Genomic DNA, 21,705 nt, shown 5'->3' on the forward strand with positions numbered 1-21,705 from the left:
CACACAGCACCTGGTATTCCCAAGCTGTCTCCCATACAAGTATTAACCTGGCCCAAACCTATTTAGCTTGATAATTAAATCTAATAGGCTTACAGCACCTGGTATTCCCAGGTGGTCTCCCATCCAAGTACTAACCAGGCCCAAACGAGCTTAGCTTCCGAGGTCAAATGAGATCGGGCGTTTTCAGGCTGGTGTGGCCGTAAGCCGTAAAACAATGCAAAGATGACCTATTTATAATGAGAGCAAAACCTGAACAACAGACATTGCTAGTTTTTTTTGCAGAACACCTTTAAGCTTGCTAATTGAATGTAAATAGCAACTCAACTATAAAAGTCACACAGCACCTGGTATTCCCAAGCTGTCTCCCATACAAGTATTAACCTGGCCTAAACCTATTTAGCTTCCTAGGTCAAATGAAATCGGGCGTTTTCAGGCTGGTGTGGCCGTAAGCCATAAAACAATGCAAAGATGATCTAATTATAACAAGAGCAAAACCTGAACAACAGAAATTGCTAGTTTTTTTGCAGAACACATTTAAGCTTGCTAATTGAATGTAAACAGCAACTCAACTATAAAAGTCACACAGCACCTGGCATTCCCAAGCTGTCTCCCATACAAGTATTAACCTGGCCCAAACCTATTTAGCTTGATAATTAAATCTAATAGGCTTACAGCACCTGGTATTCCCAGGTGGTCTCCCATCCAAGTACTAACCAGGCCCAAACGAGCTTAGCTTCCGAGGTCAAATGAGATCGGGCGTTTTCAGGCTGGTGTGGCCGTAAGCCGTAAAACAATGCAAAGATGACCTATTTATAATGAGAGCAAAACCTGAACAACAGACATTGCTAGTTTTTTTTGCAGAACACCTTTAAGCTTGCTAATTGAATGTAAATAGCAACTCAACTATAAAAGTCACACAGCACCTGGTATTCCCAAGCTGTCTCCCATACAAGTATTAACCTGGCCTAAACCTATTTAGCTTCCTAGGTCAAATGAAATCGGGCGTTTTCAGGCTGGTGTGGCCGTAAGCCATAAAACAATGCAAAGATGATCTAATTATAACAAGAGCAAAACCTGAACAACAGAAATTGCTAGTTTTTTTGCAGAACACATTTAAGCTTGCTAATTGAATGTAAACAGCAACTCAACTATAAAAGTCACACAGCACCTGGTATTCCCAAGCTGTCTCCCATACAAGTATTAACCTGGCCCAAACCTATTTAGCTTGATAATTAAATCTAATAGGCTTACAGCACCTGGTATTCCCAGGTGGTCTCCCATCCAAGTACTAACCAGGCCCAAACGAGCTTAGCTTCCGAGGTCAAATGAGATCGGGCGTTTTCAGGCTGGTGTGGCCGTAAGCCGTAAAACAATGCAAAGATGACCTATTTATAATGAGAGCAAAACCTGAACAACAGACATTGCTAGTTTTTTTTGCAGAACACCTTTAAGCTTGCTAATTGAATGTAAATAGCAACTCAACTATAAAAGTCACACAGCACCTGGTATTCCCAAGCTGTCTCCCATACAAGTATTAACCTGGCCTAAACCTATTTAGCTTCCTAGGTCAAATAGGATCGGGCGTTTTCAGGCTGGTGTGGCCGTAAGCCATAAAACAATGCAAAGATTATCTAATTATAACAAGAGCAAAACCTGAACAACAGAAATTGCTAGATTTTTGCAGAACACATTTAAGCTTGATAATTAAATCTAATAGGCTTACAGTACCTGGTATTCCCAGGTGGTCTCCCATCCAAGTACTAACCAGGCCCAAACGAGCTTAGCTTCCGAGGTCAAATGAGATCGGGCGTTTTCAGGCTGGTGTGGCCGTAAGCCGTAAAACAATGCAAAGATGACCTATTTATAATGAGAGCAAAACCTGAACAACAGACATTGCTAGTTTTTTTTGCAGAACACCTTTAAGCTTGCTAATTGAATGTAAATAGCAACTCAACTATAAAAGTCACACAGCACCTGGTATTCCCAAGCTGTCTCCCATATAAGTATTAACCTGGCCTAAACCTATTTAGCTTCCTAGGTCAAATGAAATCGGGCGTTTTCAGGCTGGTGTGGCCGTAAGCCATAAAACAATGCAAAGATTATCTAATTATAACAAGAGCAAAACCTGAACAACAGAAATTGCTAGTTTTTTGCAGAACACATTTAAGCTTGCTAATTGAATGTAAACAGCAACTCAACTATAAAAGTCACACAGCACCTGGTATTCCCAAGCTGTCCCCCATACAAGTATTAACCTGGCCAAAACCTATTTAGCTTCCGAGGTCAAATGAGATCGGGCGTTTTCAGGCTGGTGTGGCCGCAAGCCATAAAACAATGCAAAGATTATCTAATTATAACAAGAGCAAAACCTGAACAACAGAAATTGCTAGTTTTTTTGCAGAACACATTTAAGCTTGCTAATTGAATGTAAACAGCAACTCAACTATAAAAGTCACACAGCACCTGGTATTCCCAAGCTGTCTCCCATACAAGTATTAACCTGGCCCAAACCTATTTAGCTTGATAATTAAATCTAATAGGCTTACAGCACCTGGTATTCCCAGGTGGTCTCCCATCCAAGTACTAACCAGGCCCAAACGAGCTTAGCTTCCGAGGTCAAATGAGATCGGGCGTTTTCAGGCTGGTGTGGCCGTAAGCCGTAAAACAATGCAAAGATGACCTATTTATAATGAGAGCAAAACCTGAACAACAGACATTGCTAGTTTTTTTTGCAGAACACCTTTAAGCTTGCTAATTGAATGTAAATAGCAACTCAACTATAAAAGTCACACAGCACCTGGTATTCCCAAGCTGTCTCCCATACAAGTATTAACCTGGCCTAAACCTATTTAGCTTCCTAGGTCAAATGAAATCGGGCGTTTTCAGGCTGGTGTGGCCGTAAGCCATAAAACAATGCAAAGATGATCTAATTATAACAAGAGCAAAACCTGAACAACAGAAATTGCTAGTTTTTTTGCAGAACACATTTAAGCTTGCTAATTGAATGTAAACAGCAACTCAACTATAAAAGTCACACAGCACCTGGTATTCCCAAGCTGTCTCCCATACAAGTATTAACCTGGCCCAAACCTATTTAGCTTGATAATTAAATCTAATAGGCTTACAGCACCTGGTATTCCCAGGTGGTCTCCCATCCAAGTACTAACCAGGCCCAAACGAGCTTAGCTTCCGAGGTCAAATGAGATCGGGCGTTTTCAGGCTGGTGTGGCCGTAAGCCGTAAAACAATGCAAAGATGACCTATTTATAATGAGAGCAAAACCTGAACAACAGACATTGCTAGTTTTTTTTGCAGAACACCTTTAAGCTTGCTAATTGAATGTAAATAGCAACTCAACTATAAAAGTCACACAGCACCTGGTATTCCCAAGCTGTCTCCCATACAAGTATTAACCTGGCCTAAACCTATTTAGCTTCCTAGGTCAAATGAAATCGGGCGTTTTCAGGCTGGTGTGGCCGTAAGCCATAAAACAATGCAAAGATTATCTAATTATAACAAGAGCAAAACCTGAACAACAGAAATTGCTAGTTTTTTTGCAGAACACATTTAAGCTTGCTAATTGAATGTAAACAGCAACTCAACTATAAAAGTCACACAGCACCTGGTATTCCCAAGCTGTCTCCCATACAAGTATTAACCTGGCCTAAACCTATTTAGCTTCCTAGGTCAAATGAAATCGGGCGTTTTCAGGCTGGTGTGGCCGTAAGCCATAAAACAATGCAAAGATTATCTAATTATAACAAGAGCAAAACCTGAACAACAGAAATTGCTAGTTTTTTTGCAGAACACATTTAAGCTTGCTAATTGAATGTAAACAGCAACTCAACTATAAAAGTCACACAGCACCTGGTATTCCCAAGCTGTCCCCCATACAAGTATTAACCTGGCCAAAACCTATTTAGCTTCCGAGGTCAAATGAGATCGGGCGTTTTCAGGCTGGTGTGGCCGCAAGCCATAAAACAATGCAAAGATTATCTAATTATAACAAGAGCAAAACCTGAACAACAGAAATTGCTAGTTTTTTTGCAGAACACATTTAAGCTTGCTAATTGAATGTAAACAGCAACTCAACTATAAAAGTCACACAGCACCTGGTATTCCCAAGCTGTCTCCCATACAAGTATTAACCTGGCCCAAACCTATTTAGCTTGATAATTAAATCTAATAGGCTTACAGCACCTGGTATTCCCAGGTGGTCTCCCATCCAAGTACTAACCAGGCCCAAACGAGCTTAGCTTCCGAGGTCAAATGAGATCGGGCGTTTTCAGGCTGGTGTGGCCGTAAGCCGTAAAACAATGCAAAGATGACCTATTTATAATGAGAGCAAAACCTGAACAACAGACATTGCTAGTTTTTTTTGCAGAACACCTTTAAGCTTGCTAATTGAATGTAAATAGCAACTCAACTATAAAAGTCACACAGCACCTGGTATTCCCAAGCTGTCTCCCATACAAGTATTAACCTGGCCTAAACCTATTTAGCTTCCTAGGTCAAATAGGATCGGGCGTTTTCAGGCTGGTGTGGCCGTAAGCCATAAAACAATGCAAAGATTATCTAATTATAACAAGAGCAAAACCTGAACAACAGAAATTGCTAGATTTTTGCAGAACACATTTAAGCTTGATAATTAAATCTAATAGGCTTACAGTACCTGGTATTCCCAGGTGGTCTCCCATCCAAGTACTAACCAGGCCCAAACGAGCTTAGCTTCCGAGGTCAAATGAGATCGGGCGTTTTCAGGCTGGTGTGGCCGTAAGCCGTAAAACAATGCAAAGATGACCTATTTATAATGAGAGCAAAACCTGAACAACAGACATTGCTAGTTTTTTTTGCAGAACACCTTTAAGCTTGCTAATTGAATGTAAATAGCAACTCAACTATAAAAGTCACACAGCACCTGGTATTCCCAAGCTGTCTCCCATACAAGTATTAACCTGGCCTAAACCTATTTAGCTTCCTAGGTCAAATGAAATCGGGCGTTTTCAGGCTGGTGTGGCCGTAAGCCATAAAACAATGCAAAGATTATCTAATTATAACAAGAGCAAAACCTGAACAACAGAAATTGCTAGTTTTTTTGCAGAACACATTTAAGCTTGCTAATTGAATGTAAACAGCAACTCAACTATAAAAGTCACACAGCACCTGGTATTCCCAAGCTGTCTCCCATACAAGTATTAACCTGGCCCAAACCTATTTAGCTTGATAATTAAATCTAATAGGCTTACAGCACCTGGTATTCCCAGGTGGTCTCCCATCCAAGTACTAACCAGGCCCAAACAAGCTTAGCTTCCGAGGTCAAATGAGATCGGGCGTTTTCAGGCTGGTGTGGCCGTAAGCCATAAAACAATGCAAAGATGACCTATTTATAATGAGAGCAAAACCTGAACAACAGACATTGCTAGTTTTTTTTGCAGAACACCTTTAAGCTTGCTAATTGAATGTAAATAGCAACTCAACTATAAAAGTCACACAGCACCTGGTATTCCCAAGCTGTCTCCCATACAAGTATTAACCTGGCCTAAACCTATTTAGCTTCCTAGGTCAAATAGGATCGGGCGTTTTCAGGCTGGTGTGGCCGTAAGCCATAAAACAATGCAAAGATTATCTAATTATAACAAGAGCAAAACCTGAACAACAGAAATTGCTAGATTTTTGCAGAACACATTTAAGCTTGATAATTAAATCTAATAGGCTTACAGTACCTGGTATTCCCAGGTGGTCTCCCATCCAAGTACTAACCAGGCCCAAACGAGCTTAGCTTCCGAGGTCAAATGAGATCGGGCGTTTTCAGGCTGGTGTGGCCGTAAGCCGTAAAACAATGCAAAGATGACCTATTTATAATGAGAGCAAAACCTGAACAACAGACATTGCTAGTTTTTTTTGCAGAACACCTTTAAGCTTGCTAATTGAATGTAAATAGCAACTCAACTATAAAAGTCACACAGCACCTGGTATTCCCAAGCTGTCTCCCATACAAGTATTAACCTGGCCTAAACCTATTTAGCTTCCTAGGTCAAATGAAATCGGGCGTTTTCAGGCTGGTGTGGCCGTAAGCCATAAAACAATGCAAAGATGATCTAATTATAACAAGAGCAAAACCTGAACAACAGAAATTGCTAGTTTTTTTGCAGAACACATTTAAGCTTGCTAATTGAATGTAAACAGCAACTCAACTATAAAAGTCACACAGCACCTGGTATTCCCAAGCTGTCTCCCATACAAGTATTAACCTGGCCCAAACCTATTTAGCTTGATAATTAAATCTAATAGGCTTACAGCACCTGGTATTCCCAGGTGGTCTCCCATCCAAGTACTAACGAGGCCCAAACGAGCTTAGCTTCCGAGGTCAAATGAGATCGGGCGTTTTCAGGCTGGTGTGGCCGTAAGCCGTAAAACAATGCAAAGATGACCTATTTATAATGAGAGCAAAACCTGAACAACAGACATTGCTAGTTTTTTTTGCAGAACACCTTTAAGCTTGCTAATTGAATGTAAATAGCAACTCAACTATAAAAGTCACACAGCACCTGGTATTCCCAAGCTGTCTCCCATACAAGTATTAACCTGGCCTAAACCTATTTAGCTTCCTAGGTCAAATGAAATCGGGCGTTTTCAGGCTGGTGTGGCCGTAAGCCATAAAACAATGCAAAGATGATCTAATTATAACAAGAGCAAAACCTGAACAACAGAAATTGCTAGTTTTTTTGCAGAACACATTTAAGCTTGCTAATTGAATGTAAACAGCAACTCAACTATAAAAGTCACACAGCACCTGGTATTCCCAAGCTGTCTCCCATACAAGTATTAACCTGGCCCAAACCTATTTAGCTTGATAATTAAATCTAATAGGCTTACAGCACCTGGTATTCCCAGGTGGTCTCCCATCCAAGTACTAACCAGGCCCAAACGAGCTTAGCTTCCGAGGTCAAATGAGATCGGGCGTTTTCAGGCTGGTGTGGCCGTAAGCCGTAAAACAATGCAAAGATGACCTATTTATAATGAGAGCAAAACCTGAACAACAGACATTGCTAGTTTTTTTTGCAGAACACCTTTAAGCTTGCTAATTGAATGTAAATAGCAACTCAACTATAAAAGTCACACAGCACCTGGTATTCCCAAGCTGTCTCCCATACAAGTATTAACCTGGCCTAAACCTATTTAGCTTCCTAGGTCAAATGAAATCGGGCGTTTTCAGGCTGGTGTGGCCGTAAGCCATAAAACAATGCAAAGATTATCTAATTATAACAAGAGCAAAACCTGAACAACAGAAATTGCTAGTTTTTTTGCAGAACACATTTAAGCTTGCTAATTGAATGTAAACAGCAACTCAACTATAAAAGTCACACAGCACCTGGTATTCCCAAGCTGTCTCCCATACAAGTATTAACCTGGCCTAAACCTATTTAGCTTCCTAGGTCAAATGAAATCGGGCGTTTTCAGGCTGGTGTGGCCGTAAGCCATAAAACAATGCAAAGATTATCTAATTATAACAAGAGCAAAACCTGAACAACAGAAATTGCTAGTTTTTTTGCAGAACACATTTAAGCTTGCTAATTGAATGTAAACAGCAACTCAACTATAAAAGTCACACAGCACCTGGTATTCCCAAGCTGTCCCCCATACAAGTATTAACCTGGCCAAAACCTATTTAGCTTCCGAGGTCAAATGAGATCGGGCGTTTTCAGGCTGGTGTGGCCGCAAGCCATAAAACAATGCAAAGATTATCTAATTATAACAAGAGCAAAACCTGAACAACAGAAATTGCTAGTTTTTTTGCAGAACACATTTAAGCTTGCTAATTGAATGTAAACAGCAACTCAACTATAAAAGTCACACAGCACCTGGTATTCCCAAGCTGTCTCCCATACAAGTATTAACCTGGCCCAAACCTATTTAGCTTGATAATTAAATCTAATAGGCTTACAGCACCTGGTATTCCCAGGTGGTCTCCCATCCAAGTACTAACCAGGCCCAAACGAGCTTAGCTTCCGAGGTCAAATGAGATCGGGCGTTTTCAGGCTGGTGTGGCCGTAAGCCGTAAAACAATGCAAAGATGACCTATTTATAATGAGAGCAAAACCTGAACAACAGACATTGCTAGTTTTTTTTGCAGAACACCTTTAAGCTTGCTAATTGAATGTAAATAGCAACTCAACTATAAAAGTCACACAGCACCTGGTATTCCCAAGCTGTCTCCCATACAAGTATTAACCTGGCCTAAACCTATTTAGCTTCCTAGGTCAAATGAAATCGGGCGTTTTCAGGCTGGTGTGGCCGTAAGCCATAAAACAATGCAAAGATTATCTAATTATAACAAGAGCAAAACCTGAACAACAGAAATTGCTAGTTTTTTTGCAGAACACATTTAAGCTTGCTAATTGAATGTAAACAGCAACTCAACTATAAAAGTCACACAGCACCTGGCATTCCCAAGCTGTCTCCCATACAAGTATTAACCTGGCCCAAACCTATTTAGCTTGATAATTAAATCTAATAGGCTTACAGCACCTGGTATTCCCAGGTGGTCTCCCATCCAAGTACTAACCAGGCCCAAACGAGCTTAGCTTCCGAGGTCAAATGAGATCGGGCGTTTTCAGGCTGGTGTGGCCGTAAGCCGTAAAACAATGCAAAGATGACCTATTTATAATGAGAGCAAAACCTGAACAACAGACATTGCTAGTTTTTTTTGCAGAACACCTTTAAGCTTGCTAATTGAATGTAAATAGCAACTCAACTATAAAAGTCACACAGCACCTGGTATTCCCAAGCTGTCTCCCATACAAGTATTAACCTGGCCTAAACCTATTTAGCTTCCTAGGTCAAATAGGATCGGGCGTTTTCAGGCTGGTGTGGCCGTAAGCCATAAAACAATGCAAAGATTATCTAATTATAACAAGAGCAAAACCTGAACAACAGAAATTGCTAGATTTTTGCAGAACACATTTAAGCTTGATAATTAAATCTAATAGGCTTACAGTACCTGGTATTCCCAGGTGGTCTCCCATCCAAGTACTAACCAGGCCCAAACGAGCTTAGCTTCCGAGGTCAAATGAGATCGGGCGTTTTCAGGCTGGTGTGGCCGTAAGCCGTAAAACAATGCAAAGATGACCTATTTATAATGAGAGCAAAACCTGAACAACAGACATTGCTAGTTTTTTTTGCAGAACACCTTTAAGCTTGCTAATTGAATGTAAATAGCAACTCAACTATAAAAGTCACACAGCACCTGGTATTCCCAAGCTGTCTCCCATACAAGTATTAACCTGGCCTAAACCTATTTAGCTTCCTAGGTCAAATGAAATCGGGCGTTTTCAGGCTGGTGTGGCCGTAAGCCATAAAACAATGCAAAGATTATCTAATTATAACAAGAGCAAAACCTGAACAACAGAAATTGCTAGTTTTTTTGCAGAACACATTTAAGCTTGCTAATTGAATGTAAACAGCAACTCAACTATAAAAGTCACACAGCACCTGGTATTCCCAAGCTGTCTCCCATACAAGTATTAACCTGGCCCAAACCTATTTAGCTTGATAATTAAATCTAATAGGCTTACAGCACCTGGTATTCCCAGGTGGTCTCCCATCCAAGTACTAACCAGGCCCAAACAAGCTTAGCTTCCGAGGTCAAATGAGATCGGGCGTTTTCAGGCTGGTGTGGCCGTAAGCCATAAAACAATGCAAAGATGACCTATTTATAATGAGAGCAAAACCTGAACAACAGACATTGCTAGTTTTTTTTGCAGAACACCTTTAAGCTTGCTAATTGAATGTAAATAGCAACTCAACTATAAAAGTCACACAGCACCTGGTATTCCCAAGCTGTCTCCCATACAAGTATTAACCTGGCCTAAACCTATTTAGCTTCCTAGGTCAAATAGGATCGGGCGTTTTCAGGCTGGTGTGGCCGTAAGCCATAAAACAATGCAAAGATTATCTAATTATAACAAGAGCAAAACCTGAACAACAGAAATTGCTAGATTTTTGCAGAACACATTTAAGCTTGATAATTAAATCTAATAGGCTTACAGTACCTGGTATTCCCAGGTGGTCTCCCATCCAAGTACTAACCAGGCCCAAACGAGCTTAGCTTCCGAGGTCAAATGAGATCGGGCGTTTTCAGGCTGGTGTGGCCGTAAGCCGTAAAACAATGCAAAGATGACCTATTTATAATGAGAGCAAAACCTGAACAACAGACATTGCTAGTTTTTTTTGCAGAACACCTTTAAGCTTGCTAATTGAATGTAAATAGCAACTCAACTATAAAAGTCACACAGCACCTGGTATTCCCAAGCTGTCTCCCATACAAGTATTAACCTGGCCTAAACCTATTTAGCTTCCTAGGTCAAATGAAATCGGGCGTTTTCAGGCTGGTGTGGCCGTAAGCCATAAAACAATGCAAAGATGATCTAATTATAACAAGAGCAAAACCTGAACAACAGAAATTGCTAGTTTTTTTGCAGAACACATTTAAGCTTGCTAATTGAATGTAAACAGCAACTCAACTATAAAAGTCACACAGCACCTGGTATTCCCAAGCTGTCTCCCATACAAGTATTAACCTGGCCCAAACCTATTTAGCTTGATAATTAAATCTAATAGGCTTACAGCACCTGGTATTCCCAGGTGGTCTCCCATCCAAGTACTAACCAGGCCCAAACGAGCTTAGCTTCCGAGGTCAAATGAGATCGGGCGTTTTCAGGCTGGTGTGGCCGTAAGCCGTAAAACAATGCAAAGATGACCTATTTATAATGAGAGCAAAACCTGAACAACAGACATTGCTAGTTTTTTTTGCAGAACACCTTTAAGCTTGCTAATTGAATGTAAATAGCAACTCAACTATAAAAGTCACACAGCACCTGGTATTCCCAAGCTGTCTCCCATACAAGTATTAACCTGGCCTAAACCTATTTAGCTTCCTAGGTCAAATGAAATCGGGCGTTTTCAGGCTGGTGTGGCCGTAAGCCATAAAACAATGCAAAGATTATCTAATTATAACAAGAGCAAAACCTGAACAACAGAAATTGCTAGTTTTTTTGCAGAACACATTTAAGCTTGCTAATTGAATGTAAACAGCAACTCAACTATAAAAGTCACACAGCACCTGGTATTCCCAAGCTGTCCCCCATACAAGTATTAACCTGGCCAAAACCTATTTAGCTTCCGAGGTCAAATGAGATCGGGCGTTTTCAGGCTGGTGTGGCCGCAAGCCATAAAACAATGCAAAGATTATCTAATTATAACAAGAGCAAAACCTGAACAACAGAAATTGCTAGTTTTTTTGCAGAACACATTTAAGCTTGCTAATTGAATGTAAACAGCAACTCAACTATAAAAGTCACACAGCACCTGGTATTCCCAAGCTGTCTCCCATACAAGTATTAACCTGGCCCAAACCTATTTAGCTTGATAATTAAATCTAATAGGCTTACAGCACCTGGTATTCCCAGGTGGTCTCCCATCCAAGTACTAACCAGGCCCAAACGAGCTTAGCTTCCGAGGTCAAATGAGATCGGGCGTTTTCAGGCTGGTGTGGCCGTAAGCCGTAAAACAATGCAAAGATGACCTATTTATAATGAGAGCAAAACCTGAACAACAGACATTGCTAGTTTTTTTTGCAGAACACCTTTAAGCTTGCTAATTGAATGTAAATAGCAACTCAACTATAAAAGTCACACAGCACCTGGTATTCCCAAGCTGTCTCCCATACAAGTATTAACCTGGCCTAAACCTATTTAGCTTCCTAGGTCAAATGAAATCGGGCGTTTTCAGGCTGGTGTGGCCGTAAGCCATAAAACAATGCAAAGATGATCTAATTATAACAAGAGCAAAACCTGAACAACAGAAATTGCTAGTTTTTTTGCAGAACACATTTAAGCTTGCTAATTGAATGTAAACAGCAACTCAACTATAAAAGTCACACAGCACCTGGTATTCCCAAGCTGTCTCCCATACAAGTATTAACCTGGCCCAAACCTATTTAGCTTGATAATTAAATCTAATAGGCTTACAGCACCTGGTATTCCCAGGTGGTCTCCCATCCAAGTACTAACCAGGCCCAAACGAGCTTAGCTTCCGAGGTCAAATGAGATCGGGCGTTTTCAGGCTGGTGTGGCCGTAAGCCGTAAAACAATGCAAAGATGACCTATTTATAATGAGAGCAAAACCTGAACAACAGACATTGCTAGTTTTTTTTGCAGAACACCTTTAAGCTTGCTAATTGAATGTAAATAGCAACTCAACTATAAAAGTCACACAGCACCTGGTATTCCCAAGCTGTCTCCCATACAAGTATTAACCTGGCCTAAACCTATTTAGCTTCCTAGGTCAAATGAAATCGGGCGTTTTCAGGCTGGTGTGGCCGTAAGCCATAAAACAATGCAAAGATTATCTAATTATAACAAGAGCAAAACCTGAACAACAGAAATTGCTAGTTTTTTTGCAGAACACATTTAAGCTTGCTAATTGAATGTAAACAGCAACTCAACTATAAAAGTCACACAGCACCTGGTATTCCCAAGCTGTCTCCCATACAAGTATTAACCTGGCCTAAACCTATTTAGCTTCCTAGGTCAAATGAAATCGGGCGTTTTCAGGCTGGTGTGGCCGTAAGCCATAAAACAATGCAAAGATTATCTAATTATAACAAGAGCAAAACCTGAACAACAGAAATTGCTAGTTTTTTTGCAGAACACATTTAAGCTTGCTAATTGAATGTAAACAGCAACTCAACTATAAAAGTCACACAGCACCTGGTATTCCCAAGCTGTCCCCCATACAAGTATTAACCTGGCCAAAACCTATTTAGCTTCCGAGGTCAAATGAGATCGGGCGTTTTCAGGCTGGTGTGGCCGCAAGCCATAAAACAATGCAAAGATTATCTAATTATAACAAGAGCAAAACCTGAACAACAGAAATTGCTAGTTTTTTTGCAGAACACATTTAAGCTTGCTAATTGAATGTAAACAGCAACTCAACTATAAAAGTCACACAGCACCTGGTATTCCCAAGCTGTCTCCCATACAAGTATTAACCTGGCCCAAACCTATTTAGCTTGATAATTAAATCTAATAGGCTTACAGCACCTGGTATTCCCAGGTGGTCTCCCATCCAAGTACTAACCAGGCCCAAACGAGCTTAGCTTCCGAGGTCAAATGAGATCGGGTGTTTTCAGGCTGGTGTGGCCGTAAGCCGTAAAACAATGCAAAGATGACCTATTTATAATGAGAGCAAAACCTGAACAACAGACATTGCTAGTTTTTTTTGCAGAACACCTTTAAGCTTGCTAATTGAATGTAAATAGCAACTCAACTATAAAAGTCACACAGCACCTGGTATTCCCAAGCTGTCTCCCATACAAGTATTAACCTGGCCTAAACCTATTTAGCTTCCTAGGTCAAATGAAATCGGGCGTTTTCAGGCTGGTGTGGCCGTAAGCCATAAAACAATGCAAAGATTATCTAATTATAACAAGAGCAAAACCTGAACAACAGAAATTGCTAGTTTTTTTGCAGAACACATTTAAGCTTGCTAATTGAATGTAAACAGCAACTCAACTATAAAAGTCACACAGCACCTGGCATTCCCAAGCTGTCTCCCATACAAGTATTAACCTGGCCCAAACCTATTTAGCTTGATAATTAAATCTAATAGGCTTACAGCACCTGGTATTCCCAGGTGGTCTCCCATCCAAGTACTAACCAGGCCCAAACGAGCTTAGCTTCCGAGGTCAAATGAGATCGGGCGTTTTCAGGCTGGTGTGGCCGTAAGCCGTAAAACAATGCAAAGATGACCTATTTATAATGAGAGCAAAACCTGAACAACAGACATTGCTAGTTTTTTTTGCAGAACACCTTTAAGCTTGCTAATTGAATGTAAATAGCAACTCAACTATAAAAGTCACACAGCACCTGGTATTCCCAAGCTGTCTCCCATACAAGTATTAACCTGGCCTAAACCTATTTAGCTTCCTAGGTCAAATAGGATCGGGCGTTTTCAGGCTGGTGTGGCCGTAAGCCATAAAACAATGCAAAGATTATCTAATTATAACAAGAGCAAAACCTGAACAACAGAAATTGCTAGATTTTTGCAGAACACATTTAAGCTTGATAATTAAATCTAATAGGCTTACAGTACCTGGTATTCCCAGGTGGTCTCCCATCCAAGTACTAACCAGGCCCAAACGAGCTTAGCTTCCGAGGTCAAATGAGATCGGGCGTTTTCAGGCTGGTGTGGCCGTAAGCCGTAAAACAATGCAAAGATGACCTATTTATAATGAGAGCAAAACCTGAACAACAGACATTGCTAGTTTTTTTTGCAGAACACCTTTAAGCTTGCTAATTGAATGTAAATAGCAACTCAACTATAAAAGTCACACAGCACCTGGTATTCCCAAGCTGTCTCCCATACAAGTATTAACCTGGCCTAAACCTATTTAGCTTCCTAGGTCAAATGAAATCGGGCGTTTTCAGGCTGGTGTGGCCGTAAGCCATAAAACAATGCAAAGATTATCTAATTATAACAAGAGCAAAACCTGAACAACAGAAATTGCTAGTTTTTTTGCAGAACACATTTAAGCTTGCTAATTGAATGTAAACAGCAACTCAACTATAAAAGTCACACAGCACCTGGTATTCCCAAGCTGTCTCCCATACAAGTATTAACCTGGCCCAAACCTATTTAGCTTGATAATTAAATCTAATAGGCTTACAGCACCTGGTATTCCCAGGTGGTCTCCCATCCAAGTACTAACCAGGCCCAAACAAGCTTAGCTTCCGAGGTCAAATGAGATCGGGCGTTTTCAGGCTGGTGTGGCCGTAAGCCATAAAACAATGCAAAGATGACCTATTTATAATGAGAGCAAAACCTGAACAACAGACATTGCTAGTTTTTTTTGCAGAACACCTTTAAGCTTGCTAATTGAATGTAAATAGCAACTCAACTATAAAAGTCACACAGCACCTGGTATTCCCAAGCTGTCTCCCATACAAGTATTAACCTGGCCTAAACCTATTTAGCTTCCTAGGTCAAATAGGATCGGGCGTTTTCAGGCTGGTGTGGCCGTAAGCCATAAAACAATGCAAAGATTATCTAATTATAACAAGAGCAAAACCTGAACAACAGAAATTGCTAGATTTTTGCAGAACACATTTAAGCTTGATAATTAAATCTAATAGGCTTACAGTACCTGGTATTCCCAGGTGGTCTCCCATCCAAGTACTAACCAGGCCCAAACGAGCTTAGCTTCCGAGGTCAAATGAGATCGGGCGTTTTCAGGCTGGTGTGGCCGTAAGCCGTAAAACAATGCAAAGATGACCTATTTATAATGAGAGCAAAACCTGAACAACAGACATTGCTAGTTTTTTTTGCAGAACACCTTTAAGCTTGCTAATTGAATGTAAATAGCAACTCAACTATAAAAGTCACACAGCACCTGGTATTCCCAAGCTGTCTCCCATACAAGTATTAACCTGGCCTAAACCTATTTAGCTTCCTAGGTCAAATGAAATCGGGCGTTTTCAGGCTGGTGTGGCCGTAAGCCATAAAACAATGCAAAGATGATCTAATTATAACAAGAGCAAAACCTGAACAACAGAAATTGCTAGTTTTTTTGCAGAACACATTTAAGCTTGCTAATTGAATGTAAACAGCAACTCAACTATAAAAGTCACACAGCACCTGGTATTCCCAAGCTGTCTCCCATACAAGTATTAACCTGGCCCAAACCTATTTAGCTTGATAATTAAATCTAATAGGCTTACAGCACCTGGTATTCCCAGGTGGTCTCCCATCCAAGTACTAACCAGGCCCAAACGAGCTTAGCTTCCGAGGTCAAATGAGATCGGGCGTTTTCAGGCTGGTGTGGCCGTAAGCCGTAAAACAATGCAAAGATGACCTATTTATAATGAGAGCAAAACCTGAACAACAGACATTGCTAGTTTTTTTTGCAGAACACCTTTAAGCTTGCTAATTGAATGTAAATAGCAACTCAACTATAAAAGTCACACAGCACCTGGTATTCCCAAGCTGTCTCCCATACAAGTATTAACCTGGCCTAAACCTATTTAGCTTCCTAGGTCAAATGAAATCGGGCGTTTTCAGGCTGGTGTGGCCGTAAGCCATAAAACAATGCAAAGATTATCTAATTATAACAAGAGCAAAACCTGAACAACAGAAATTGCTAGTTTTTTTGCAGAACACATTTAAGCTTGCTAATTGAATGTAAACAGCAACTCAACTATAAAAGTCACACAGCACCTGGTATTCCCAAGCTGTCCCCCATACAAGTATTAACCTGGCCAAAACCTATTTAGCTTCCGAGGTCAAATGAGATCGGGCGTTTTCAGGCTGGTGTGGCCGCAAGCCATAAAACAATGCAAAGATTATCTAATTATAACAAGAGCAAAACCTGAACAACAGAAATTGCTAGTTTTTTTGCAGAACACATTTAAGCTTGCTAATTGAATGTAAACAGCAACTCAACTATAAAAGTCACACAGCACCTGGTATTCCCAAGCTGTCTCCCATACAAGTATTAACCTGGCCCAAACCTATTTAGCTTGATAATTAAATCTAATAGGCTTACAGCACCTGGTATTCCCAGGTGGTCTCCCATCCAAGTACTAACCAGGCCCAAACGAGCTTAGCTTCCGAGGTCAAATGAGATCGGGCGTTTTCAGGCTGGTGTGGCCGTAAGCCGTAAAACAATGCAAAGATGACCTATTTATAATGAGAGCAAAACCTGAACAACAGACATTGCTAGTTTTTTTTGCAGAACACCTTTAAGCTTGCTAATTGAATGTAAATAGCAACTCAACTATAAAAGTCACACAGCACCTGGTATTCCCAAGCTGTCTCCCATACAAGTATTAACCTGGCCTAAACCTATTTAGCTTCCTAGGTCAAATGAAATCGGGCGTTTTCAGGCTGGTGTGGCCGTAAGCCATAAAACAATGCAAAGATTATCTAATTATAACAAGAGCAAAACCTGAACAACAGAAATTGCTAGTTTTTTTGCAGAACACATTTAAGCTTGCTAATTGAATGTAAACAGCAACTCAACTATAAAAGTCACACAGCACCTGGTATTCCCAAGCTGTCTCCCATACAAGTATTAACCTGGCCCAAACCTATTTAGCTTGATAATTAAATCTAATAGGCTTACAGCACCTGGTATTCCCAGGTGGTCTCCCATCCAAGTACTAACCAGGCCCAAACAAGCTTAGCTTCCGAGGTCAAATGAGATCGGGCGTTTTCAGGCTGGTGTGGCCGTAAGCCATAAAACAATGCAAAGATGACCTATTTATAATGAGAGCAAAACCTGAACAACAGACATTGCTAGTTTTTTTTGCAGAACACCTTTAAGCTTGCTAATTGAATGTAAATAGCAACTCAACTATAAAAGTCACACAGCACCTGGTATTCCCAAGCTGTCTCCCATACAAGTATTAACCTGGCCTAAACCTATTTAGCTTCCTAGGTCAAATAGGATCGGGCGTTTTCAGGCTGGTGTGGCCGTAAGCCATAAAACAATGCAAAGATTATCTAATTATAACAAGAGCAAAACCTGAACAACAGAAATTGCTAGATTTTTGCAGAACACATTTAAGCTTGATAATTAAATCTAATAGGCTTACAGTACCTGGTATTCCCAGGTGGTCTCCCATCCAAGTACTAACCAGGCCCAAACGAGCTTAGCTTCCGAGGTCAAATGAGATCGGGCGTTTTCAGGCTGGTGTGGCCGTAAGCCGTAAAACAATGCAAAGATGACCTATTTATAATGAGAGCAAAACCTGAACAACAGACATTGCTAGTTTTTTTTGCAGAACACCTTTAAGCTTGCTAATTGAATGTAAATAGCAACTCAACTATAAAAGTCACACAGCACCTGGTATTCCCAAGCTGTCTCCCATACAAGTATTAACCTGGCCTAAACCTATTTAGCTTCCTAGGTCAAATGAAATCGGGCGTTTTCAGGCTGGTGTGGCCGTAAGCCATAAAACAATGCAAAGATGATCTAATTATAACAAGAGCAAAACCTGAACAACAGAAATTGCTAGTTTTTTTGCAGAACACATTTAAGCTTGCTAATTGAATGTAAACAGCAACTCAACTATAAAAGTCACACAGCACCTGGTATTCCCAAGCTGTCTCCCATACAAGTATTAACCTGGCCCAAACCTATTTAGCTTGATAATTAAATCTAATAGGCTTACAGCACCTGGTATTCCCAGGTGGTCTCCCATCCAAGTACTAACCAGGCCCAAACGAGCTTAGCTTCCGAGGTCAAATGAGATCGGGCGTTTTCAGGCTGGTGTGGCCGTAAGCCGTAAAACAATGCAAAGATGACCTATTTATAATGAGAGCAAAACCTGAACAACAGACATTGCTAGTTTTTTTTGCAGAACACCTTTAAGCTTGCTAATTGAATGTAAATAGCAACTCAACTATAAAAGTCACACAGCACCTGGTATTCCCAAGCTGTCTCCCATACAAGTATTAACCTGGCCTAAACCTATTTAGCTTCCTAGGTCAAATGAAATCGGGCGTTTTCAGGCTGGTGTGGCCGTAAGCCATAAAACAATGCAAAGATTATCTAATTATAACAAGAGCAAAACCTGAACAACAGAAATTGCTAGTTTTTTTGCAGAACACATTTAAGCTTGCTAATTGAATGTAAACAGCAACTCAACTATAAAAGTCACACAGCACCTGGTATTCCCAAGCTGTCTCCCATACAAGTATTAACCTGGCCTAAACCTATTTAGCTTCCTAGGTCAAATGAAATCGGGCGTTTTCAGGCTGGTGTGGCCGTAAGCCATAAAACAATGCAAAGATTATCTAATTATAACAAGAGCAAAACCTGAACAACAGAAATTGCTAGTTTTTTTGCAGAACACATTTAAGCTTGCTAATTGAATGTAAACAGCAACTCAACTATAAAAGTCACACAGCACCTGGTATTCCCAAGCTGTCCCCCATACAAGTATTAACCTGGCCAAAACCTATTTAGCTTCCGAGGTCAAATGAGATCGGGCGTTTTCAGGCTGGTGTGGCCGCAAGCCATAAAACAATGCAAAGATTATCTAATTATAACAAGAGCAAAACCTGAACAACAGAAATTGCTAGTTTTTTTGCAGAACACATTTAAGCTTGCTAATTGAATGTAAACAGCAACTCAACTATAAAAGTCACACAGCACCTGGTATTCCCAAGCTGTCTCCCATACAAGTATTAACCTGGCCCAAACCTATTTAGCTTGATAATTAAATCTAATAGGCTTACAGCACCTGGTATTCCCAGGTGGTCTCCCATCCAAGTACTAACCAGGCCCAAACGAGCTTAGCTTCCGAGGTCAAATGAGATCGGGCGTTTTCAGGCTGGTGTGGCCGTAAGCCGTAAAACAATGCAAAGATGACCTATTTATAATGAGAGCAAAACCTGAACAACAGACATTGCTAGTTTTTTTTGCAGAACACCTTTAAGCTTGCTAATTGAATGTAAATAGCAACTCAACTATAAAAGTCACACAGCACCTGGTATTCCCAAGCTGTCTCCCATACAAGTATTAACCTGGCCTAAACCTATTTAGCTTCCTAGGTCAAATGAAATCGGGCGTTTTCAGGCTGGTGTGGCCGTAAGCCATAAAACAATGCAAAGATGATCTAATTATAACAAGAGCAAAACCTGAACAACAGAAATTGCTAGTTTTTTTGCAGAACACATTTAAGCTTGCTAATTGAATGTAAACAGCAACTCAACTATAAAAGTCACACAGCACCTGGTATTCCCAAGCTGTCTCCCATACAAGTATTAACCTGGCCCAAACCTATTTAGCTTGATAATTAAATCTAATAGGCTTACAGCACCTGGTATTCCCAGGTGGTCTCCCATCCAAGTACTAACCAGGCCCAAACGAGCTTAGCTTCCGAGGTCAAATGAGATCGGGCGTTTTCAGGCTGGTGTGGCCGTAAGCCGTAAAACAATGCAAAGATGACCTATTTATAATGAGAGCAAAACCTGAACAACAGACATTGCTAGTTTTTTTTGCAGAACACCTTTAAGCTTGCTAATTGAATGTAAATAGCAACTCAACTATAAAAGTCACACAGCACCTGGTATTCCCAAGCTGTCTCCCATACAAGTATTAACCTGGCCTAAACCTATTTAGCTTCCTAGGTCAAATGAAATCGGGCGTTTTCAGGCTGGTGTGGCCGTAAGCCATAAAACAATGCAAAGATTATCTAATTATAACAAGAGCAAAACCTGAACAACAGAAATTGCTAGTTTTTTTGCAGAACACATTTAAGCTTGCTAATTGAATGTAAACAGCAACTCAACTATAAAAGTCACACAGCACCTGGTATTCCCAAGCTGTCTCCCATACAAGTATTAACCTGGCCCAAACCTATTTAGCTTGATAATTAAATCTAATAGGCTTACAGCACCTGGTATTCCCAGGTGGTCTCCCATCCAAGTACTAACCAGGCCCAAACAAGCTTAGCTTCCGAGGTCAAATGAGATCGGGCGTTTTCAGGCTGGTGTGGCCGTAAGCCATAAAACAATGCAAAGATGACCTATTTATAATGAGAGCAAAACCTGAACAACAGACATTGCTAGTTTTTTTTGCAGAACACCTTTAAGCTTGCTAATTGAATGTAAATAGCAACTCAACTATAAAAGTCACACAGCACCTGGTATTCCCAAGCTGTCTCCCATACAAGTATTAACCTGGCCTAAACCTATTTAGCTTCCTAGGTCAAATAGGATCGGGCGTTTTCAGGCTGGTGTGGCCGTAAGCCATAAAACAATGCAAAGATTATCTAATTATAACAAGAGCAAAACCTGAACAACAGAAATTGCTAGATTTTTGCAGAACACATTTAAGCTTGATAATTAAATCTAATAGGCTTACAGTACCTGGTATTCCCAGGTGGTCTCCCATCCAAGTACTAACCAGGCCCAAACGAGCTTAGCTTCCGAGGTCAAATGAGATCGGGCGTTTTCAGGCTGGTGTGGCCGTAAGCCGTAAAACAATGCAAAGATGACCTATTTATAATGAGAGCAAAACCTGAACAACAGACATTGCTAGTTTTTTTTGCAGAACACCTTTAAGCTTGCTAATTGAATGTAAATAGCAACTCAACTATAAAAGTCACACAGCACCTGGTATTCCCAAGCTGTCTCCCATACAAGTATTAACCTGGCCTAAACCTATTTAGCTTCCTAGGTCAAATGAAATCGGGCGTTTTCAGGCTGGTGTGGCCGTAAGCCATAAAACAATGCAAAGATGATCTAATTATAACAAGAGCAAAACCTGAACAACAGAAATTGCTAGTTTTTTTGCAGAACACATTTAAGCTTGCTAATTGAATGTAAACAGCAACTCAACTATAAAAGTCACACAGCACCTGGTATTCCCAAGCTGTCTCCCATACAAGTATTAACCTGGCCCAAACCTATTTAGCTTGATAATTAAATCTAATAGGCTTACAGCACCTGGTATTCCCAGGTGGTCTCCCATCCAAGTACTAACCAGGCCCAAACGAGCTTAGCTTCCGAGGTCAAATGAGATCGGGCGTTTTCAGGCTGGTGTGGCCGTAAGCCGTAAAACAATGCAAAGATGACCTATTTATAATGAGAGCAAAACCTGAACAACAGACATTGCTAGTTTTTTTTGCAGAACACC

General features: G+C 40.5%; 35 non-coding genes and 44 pseudogenes across 35 annotated transcripts; all 79 read right to left on the bottom strand.

Moving 5' to 3' along the window:
- Positions 1-86: 86 nt before the first annotated feature.
- On the bottom strand, positions 87-205 carry LOC143506753 (5S ribosomal RNA). The gene has a single exon (XR_013128452.1). It is a non-coding gene; the product is annotated as a 5S ribosomal RNA (ribosomal RNA).
- A 127-nt stretch (positions 206-332) lies between these two features.
- LOC143506699 (5S ribosomal RNA) lies at positions 333-451 on the bottom strand (annotated as a pseudogene).
- A 214-nt stretch (positions 452-665) lies between these two features.
- On the bottom strand, positions 666-784 carry LOC143506754 (5S ribosomal RNA). The gene has a single exon (XR_013128453.1). It is a non-coding gene; the product is annotated as a 5S ribosomal RNA (ribosomal RNA).
- Positions 785-911: 127 nt separating this feature from the next.
- Positions 912-1,030, bottom strand: LOC143506700 (5S ribosomal RNA; annotated as a pseudogene).
- A 214-nt stretch (positions 1,031-1,244) lies between these two features.
- Positions 1,245-1,363, bottom strand: LOC143506755 (5S ribosomal RNA). Its single transcript, XR_013128454.1, has one exon. It is a non-coding gene; the product is annotated as a 5S ribosomal RNA (ribosomal RNA).
- A 127-nt stretch (positions 1,364-1,490) lies between these two features.
- On the bottom strand, positions 1,491-1,609 carry LOC143506653 (5S ribosomal RNA; annotated as a pseudogene).
- Positions 1,610-1,716: 107 nt separating this feature from the next.
- Positions 1,717-1,835, bottom strand: LOC143506604 (5S ribosomal RNA). The gene has a single exon (XR_013128421.1). It is a non-coding gene; the product is annotated as a 5S ribosomal RNA (ribosomal RNA).
- Positions 1,836-2,206: 371 nt separating this feature from the next.
- LOC143506630 (5S ribosomal RNA) lies at positions 2,207-2,325 on the bottom strand (annotated as a pseudogene).
- A 214-nt stretch (positions 2,326-2,539) lies between these two features.
- Positions 2,540-2,658, bottom strand: LOC143506757 (5S ribosomal RNA). The gene has a single exon (XR_013128456.1). It is a non-coding gene; the product is annotated as a 5S ribosomal RNA (ribosomal RNA).
- Positions 2,659-2,785: 127 nt separating this feature from the next.
- Positions 2,786-2,904, bottom strand: LOC143506701 (5S ribosomal RNA; annotated as a pseudogene).
- A 214-nt stretch (positions 2,905-3,118) lies between these two features.
- Positions 3,119-3,237, bottom strand: LOC143506758 (5S ribosomal RNA). Its single transcript, XR_013128457.1, has one exon. It is a non-coding gene; the product is annotated as a 5S ribosomal RNA (ribosomal RNA).
- Positions 3,238-3,364: 127 nt separating this feature from the next.
- LOC143506702 (5S ribosomal RNA) lies at positions 3,365-3,483 on the bottom strand (annotated as a pseudogene).
- Positions 3,484-3,609: 126 nt separating this feature from the next.
- On the bottom strand, positions 3,610-3,728 carry LOC143506704 (5S ribosomal RNA; annotated as a pseudogene).
- A 126-nt stretch (positions 3,729-3,854) lies between these two features.
- LOC143506631 (5S ribosomal RNA) lies at positions 3,855-3,973 on the bottom strand (annotated as a pseudogene).
- Positions 3,974-4,187: 214 nt separating this feature from the next.
- LOC143506759 (5S ribosomal RNA) lies at positions 4,188-4,306 on the bottom strand. Its single transcript, XR_013128458.1, has one exon. It is a non-coding gene; the product is annotated as a 5S ribosomal RNA (ribosomal RNA).
- Positions 4,307-4,433: 127 nt separating this feature from the next.
- Positions 4,434-4,552, bottom strand: LOC143506654 (5S ribosomal RNA; annotated as a pseudogene).
- Positions 4,553-4,659: 107 nt separating this feature from the next.
- Positions 4,660-4,778, bottom strand: LOC143506605 (5S ribosomal RNA). Its single transcript, XR_013128422.1, has one exon. It is a non-coding gene; the product is annotated as a 5S ribosomal RNA (ribosomal RNA).
- A 127-nt stretch (positions 4,779-4,905) lies between these two features.
- LOC143506705 (5S ribosomal RNA) lies at positions 4,906-5,024 on the bottom strand (annotated as a pseudogene).
- A 214-nt stretch (positions 5,025-5,238) lies between these two features.
- Positions 5,239-5,357, bottom strand: LOC143506587 (5S ribosomal RNA). The gene has a single exon (XR_013128405.1). It is a non-coding gene; the product is annotated as a 5S ribosomal RNA (ribosomal RNA).
- Positions 5,358-5,484: 127 nt separating this feature from the next.
- LOC143506655 (5S ribosomal RNA) lies at positions 5,485-5,603 on the bottom strand (annotated as a pseudogene).
- A 107-nt stretch (positions 5,604-5,710) lies between these two features.
- Positions 5,711-5,829, bottom strand: LOC143506607 (5S ribosomal RNA). The gene has a single exon (XR_013128423.1). It is a non-coding gene; the product is annotated as a 5S ribosomal RNA (ribosomal RNA).
- Positions 5,830-5,956: 127 nt separating this feature from the next.
- Positions 5,957-6,075, bottom strand: LOC143506706 (5S ribosomal RNA; annotated as a pseudogene).
- A 214-nt stretch (positions 6,076-6,289) lies between these two features.
- On the bottom strand, positions 6,290-6,408 carry LOC143506619 (5S ribosomal RNA). The gene has a single exon (XR_013128435.1). It is a non-coding gene; the product is annotated as a 5S ribosomal RNA (ribosomal RNA).
- Positions 6,409-6,535: 127 nt separating this feature from the next.
- LOC143506708 (5S ribosomal RNA) lies at positions 6,536-6,654 on the bottom strand (annotated as a pseudogene).
- Positions 6,655-6,868: 214 nt separating this feature from the next.
- On the bottom strand, positions 6,869-6,987 carry LOC143506760 (5S ribosomal RNA). The gene has a single exon (XR_013128459.1). It is a non-coding gene; the product is annotated as a 5S ribosomal RNA (ribosomal RNA).
- A 127-nt stretch (positions 6,988-7,114) lies between these two features.
- Positions 7,115-7,233, bottom strand: LOC143506709 (5S ribosomal RNA; annotated as a pseudogene).
- A 126-nt stretch (positions 7,234-7,359) lies between these two features.
- On the bottom strand, positions 7,360-7,478 carry LOC143506711 (5S ribosomal RNA; annotated as a pseudogene).
- A 126-nt stretch (positions 7,479-7,604) lies between these two features.
- On the bottom strand, positions 7,605-7,723 carry LOC143506632 (5S ribosomal RNA; annotated as a pseudogene).
- A 214-nt stretch (positions 7,724-7,937) lies between these two features.
- LOC143506761 (5S ribosomal RNA) lies at positions 7,938-8,056 on the bottom strand. The gene has a single exon (XR_013128460.1). It is a non-coding gene; the product is annotated as a 5S ribosomal RNA (ribosomal RNA).
- A 127-nt stretch (positions 8,057-8,183) lies between these two features.
- On the bottom strand, positions 8,184-8,302 carry LOC143506712 (5S ribosomal RNA; annotated as a pseudogene).
- Positions 8,303-8,516: 214 nt separating this feature from the next.
- LOC143506762 (5S ribosomal RNA) lies at positions 8,517-8,635 on the bottom strand. The gene has a single exon (XR_013128461.1). It is a non-coding gene; the product is annotated as a 5S ribosomal RNA (ribosomal RNA).
- Positions 8,636-8,762: 127 nt separating this feature from the next.
- LOC143506656 (5S ribosomal RNA) lies at positions 8,763-8,881 on the bottom strand (annotated as a pseudogene).
- A 107-nt stretch (positions 8,882-8,988) lies between these two features.
- On the bottom strand, positions 8,989-9,107 carry LOC143506608 (5S ribosomal RNA). Its single transcript, XR_013128424.1, has one exon. It is a non-coding gene; the product is annotated as a 5S ribosomal RNA (ribosomal RNA).
- Positions 9,108-9,234: 127 nt separating this feature from the next.
- LOC143506713 (5S ribosomal RNA) lies at positions 9,235-9,353 on the bottom strand (annotated as a pseudogene).
- A 214-nt stretch (positions 9,354-9,567) lies between these two features.
- On the bottom strand, positions 9,568-9,686 carry LOC143506588 (5S ribosomal RNA). The gene has a single exon (XR_013128406.1). It is a non-coding gene; the product is annotated as a 5S ribosomal RNA (ribosomal RNA).
- Positions 9,687-9,813: 127 nt separating this feature from the next.
- On the bottom strand, positions 9,814-9,932 carry LOC143506657 (5S ribosomal RNA; annotated as a pseudogene).
- Positions 9,933-10,039: 107 nt separating this feature from the next.
- LOC143506609 (5S ribosomal RNA) lies at positions 10,040-10,158 on the bottom strand. The gene has a single exon (XR_013128425.1). It is a non-coding gene; the product is annotated as a 5S ribosomal RNA (ribosomal RNA).
- A 127-nt stretch (positions 10,159-10,285) lies between these two features.
- LOC143506714 (5S ribosomal RNA) lies at positions 10,286-10,404 on the bottom strand (annotated as a pseudogene).
- Positions 10,405-10,618: 214 nt separating this feature from the next.
- On the bottom strand, positions 10,619-10,737 carry LOC143506763 (5S ribosomal RNA). Its single transcript, XR_013128462.1, has one exon. It is a non-coding gene; the product is annotated as a 5S ribosomal RNA (ribosomal RNA).
- Positions 10,738-10,864: 127 nt separating this feature from the next.
- LOC143506715 (5S ribosomal RNA) lies at positions 10,865-10,983 on the bottom strand (annotated as a pseudogene).
- Positions 10,984-11,109: 126 nt separating this feature from the next.
- On the bottom strand, positions 11,110-11,228 carry LOC143506633 (5S ribosomal RNA; annotated as a pseudogene).
- A 214-nt stretch (positions 11,229-11,442) lies between these two features.
- On the bottom strand, positions 11,443-11,561 carry LOC143506764 (5S ribosomal RNA). The gene has a single exon (XR_013128463.1). It is a non-coding gene; the product is annotated as a 5S ribosomal RNA (ribosomal RNA).
- Positions 11,562-11,688: 127 nt separating this feature from the next.
- LOC143506716 (5S ribosomal RNA) lies at positions 11,689-11,807 on the bottom strand (annotated as a pseudogene).
- A 214-nt stretch (positions 11,808-12,021) lies between these two features.
- Positions 12,022-12,140, bottom strand: LOC143506765 (5S ribosomal RNA). Its single transcript, XR_013128464.1, has one exon. It is a non-coding gene; the product is annotated as a 5S ribosomal RNA (ribosomal RNA).
- Positions 12,141-12,267: 127 nt separating this feature from the next.
- Positions 12,268-12,386, bottom strand: LOC143506717 (5S ribosomal RNA; annotated as a pseudogene).
- A 126-nt stretch (positions 12,387-12,512) lies between these two features.
- On the bottom strand, positions 12,513-12,631 carry LOC143506718 (5S ribosomal RNA; annotated as a pseudogene).
- A 126-nt stretch (positions 12,632-12,757) lies between these two features.
- On the bottom strand, positions 12,758-12,876 carry LOC143506634 (5S ribosomal RNA; annotated as a pseudogene).
- A 214-nt stretch (positions 12,877-13,090) lies between these two features.
- Positions 13,091-13,209, bottom strand: LOC143506585 (5S ribosomal RNA). Its single transcript, XR_013128403.1, has one exon. It is a non-coding gene; the product is annotated as a 5S ribosomal RNA (ribosomal RNA).
- A 127-nt stretch (positions 13,210-13,336) lies between these two features.
- Positions 13,337-13,455, bottom strand: LOC143506719 (5S ribosomal RNA; annotated as a pseudogene).
- Positions 13,456-13,669: 214 nt separating this feature from the next.
- Positions 13,670-13,788, bottom strand: LOC143506766 (5S ribosomal RNA). Its single transcript, XR_013128465.1, has one exon. It is a non-coding gene; the product is annotated as a 5S ribosomal RNA (ribosomal RNA).
- A 127-nt stretch (positions 13,789-13,915) lies between these two features.
- LOC143506658 (5S ribosomal RNA) lies at positions 13,916-14,034 on the bottom strand (annotated as a pseudogene).
- Positions 14,035-14,141: 107 nt separating this feature from the next.
- Positions 14,142-14,260, bottom strand: LOC143506610 (5S ribosomal RNA). Its single transcript, XR_013128426.1, has one exon. It is a non-coding gene; the product is annotated as a 5S ribosomal RNA (ribosomal RNA).
- A 127-nt stretch (positions 14,261-14,387) lies between these two features.
- On the bottom strand, positions 14,388-14,506 carry LOC143506720 (5S ribosomal RNA; annotated as a pseudogene).
- A 214-nt stretch (positions 14,507-14,720) lies between these two features.
- Positions 14,721-14,839, bottom strand: LOC143506589 (5S ribosomal RNA). Its single transcript, XR_013128407.1, has one exon. It is a non-coding gene; the product is annotated as a 5S ribosomal RNA (ribosomal RNA).
- A 127-nt stretch (positions 14,840-14,966) lies between these two features.
- LOC143506660 (5S ribosomal RNA) lies at positions 14,967-15,085 on the bottom strand (annotated as a pseudogene).
- Positions 15,086-15,192: 107 nt separating this feature from the next.
- On the bottom strand, positions 15,193-15,311 carry LOC143506611 (5S ribosomal RNA). Its single transcript, XR_013128427.1, has one exon. It is a non-coding gene; the product is annotated as a 5S ribosomal RNA (ribosomal RNA).
- A 127-nt stretch (positions 15,312-15,438) lies between these two features.
- On the bottom strand, positions 15,439-15,557 carry LOC143506722 (5S ribosomal RNA; annotated as a pseudogene).
- Positions 15,558-15,771: 214 nt separating this feature from the next.
- Positions 15,772-15,890, bottom strand: LOC143506768 (5S ribosomal RNA). The gene has a single exon (XR_013128467.1). It is a non-coding gene; the product is annotated as a 5S ribosomal RNA (ribosomal RNA).
- Positions 15,891-16,017: 127 nt separating this feature from the next.
- On the bottom strand, positions 16,018-16,136 carry LOC143506724 (5S ribosomal RNA; annotated as a pseudogene).
- A 126-nt stretch (positions 16,137-16,262) lies between these two features.
- Positions 16,263-16,381, bottom strand: LOC143506635 (5S ribosomal RNA; annotated as a pseudogene).
- Positions 16,382-16,595: 214 nt separating this feature from the next.
- On the bottom strand, positions 16,596-16,714 carry LOC143506770 (5S ribosomal RNA). The gene has a single exon (XR_013128468.1). It is a non-coding gene; the product is annotated as a 5S ribosomal RNA (ribosomal RNA).
- Positions 16,715-16,841: 127 nt separating this feature from the next.
- Positions 16,842-16,960, bottom strand: LOC143506725 (5S ribosomal RNA; annotated as a pseudogene).
- A 214-nt stretch (positions 16,961-17,174) lies between these two features.
- LOC143506591 (5S ribosomal RNA) lies at positions 17,175-17,293 on the bottom strand. The gene has a single exon (XR_013128408.1). It is a non-coding gene; the product is annotated as a 5S ribosomal RNA (ribosomal RNA).
- Positions 17,294-17,420: 127 nt separating this feature from the next.
- LOC143506661 (5S ribosomal RNA) lies at positions 17,421-17,539 on the bottom strand (annotated as a pseudogene).
- Positions 17,540-17,646: 107 nt separating this feature from the next.
- LOC143506612 (5S ribosomal RNA) lies at positions 17,647-17,765 on the bottom strand. Its single transcript, XR_013128428.1, has one exon. It is a non-coding gene; the product is annotated as a 5S ribosomal RNA (ribosomal RNA).
- A 127-nt stretch (positions 17,766-17,892) lies between these two features.
- Positions 17,893-18,011, bottom strand: LOC143506726 (5S ribosomal RNA; annotated as a pseudogene).
- A 214-nt stretch (positions 18,012-18,225) lies between these two features.
- LOC143506771 (5S ribosomal RNA) lies at positions 18,226-18,344 on the bottom strand. Its single transcript, XR_013128469.1, has one exon. It is a non-coding gene; the product is annotated as a 5S ribosomal RNA (ribosomal RNA).
- A 127-nt stretch (positions 18,345-18,471) lies between these two features.
- On the bottom strand, positions 18,472-18,590 carry LOC143506727 (5S ribosomal RNA; annotated as a pseudogene).
- A 126-nt stretch (positions 18,591-18,716) lies between these two features.
- LOC143506728 (5S ribosomal RNA) lies at positions 18,717-18,835 on the bottom strand (annotated as a pseudogene).
- Positions 18,836-18,961: 126 nt separating this feature from the next.
- Positions 18,962-19,080, bottom strand: LOC143506636 (5S ribosomal RNA; annotated as a pseudogene).
- A 214-nt stretch (positions 19,081-19,294) lies between these two features.
- LOC143506772 (5S ribosomal RNA) lies at positions 19,295-19,413 on the bottom strand. Its single transcript, XR_013128470.1, has one exon. It is a non-coding gene; the product is annotated as a 5S ribosomal RNA (ribosomal RNA).
- Positions 19,414-19,540: 127 nt separating this feature from the next.
- LOC143506729 (5S ribosomal RNA) lies at positions 19,541-19,659 on the bottom strand (annotated as a pseudogene).
- Positions 19,660-19,873: 214 nt separating this feature from the next.
- LOC143506773 (5S ribosomal RNA) lies at positions 19,874-19,992 on the bottom strand. Its single transcript, XR_013128471.1, has one exon. It is a non-coding gene; the product is annotated as a 5S ribosomal RNA (ribosomal RNA).
- A 127-nt stretch (positions 19,993-20,119) lies between these two features.
- On the bottom strand, positions 20,120-20,238 carry LOC143506730 (5S ribosomal RNA; annotated as a pseudogene).
- A 214-nt stretch (positions 20,239-20,452) lies between these two features.
- On the bottom strand, positions 20,453-20,571 carry LOC143506593 (5S ribosomal RNA). The gene has a single exon (XR_013128410.1). It is a non-coding gene; the product is annotated as a 5S ribosomal RNA (ribosomal RNA).
- A 127-nt stretch (positions 20,572-20,698) lies between these two features.
- LOC143506663 (5S ribosomal RNA) lies at positions 20,699-20,817 on the bottom strand (annotated as a pseudogene).
- A 107-nt stretch (positions 20,818-20,924) lies between these two features.
- Positions 20,925-21,043, bottom strand: LOC143506613 (5S ribosomal RNA). The gene has a single exon (XR_013128429.1). It is a non-coding gene; the product is annotated as a 5S ribosomal RNA (ribosomal RNA).
- A 127-nt stretch (positions 21,044-21,170) lies between these two features.
- On the bottom strand, positions 21,171-21,289 carry LOC143506731 (5S ribosomal RNA; annotated as a pseudogene).
- Positions 21,290-21,503: 214 nt separating this feature from the next.
- Positions 21,504-21,622, bottom strand: LOC143506774 (5S ribosomal RNA). The gene has a single exon (XR_013128472.1). It is a non-coding gene; the product is annotated as a 5S ribosomal RNA (ribosomal RNA).
- Between the last annotated feature and the right edge of the window lie 83 nt (positions 21,623-21,705).

Source organism: Brachyhypopomus gauderio, unplaced genomic scaffold (assembly GCF_052324685.1).
Source record: "Brachyhypopomus gauderio isolate BG-103 unplaced genomic scaffold, BGAUD_0.2 sc492, whole genome shotgun sequence".
NCBI classification, from domain to species: domain Eukaryota; kingdom Metazoa; phylum Chordata; class Actinopteri; order Gymnotiformes; family Hypopomidae; genus Brachyhypopomus; species Brachyhypopomus gauderio.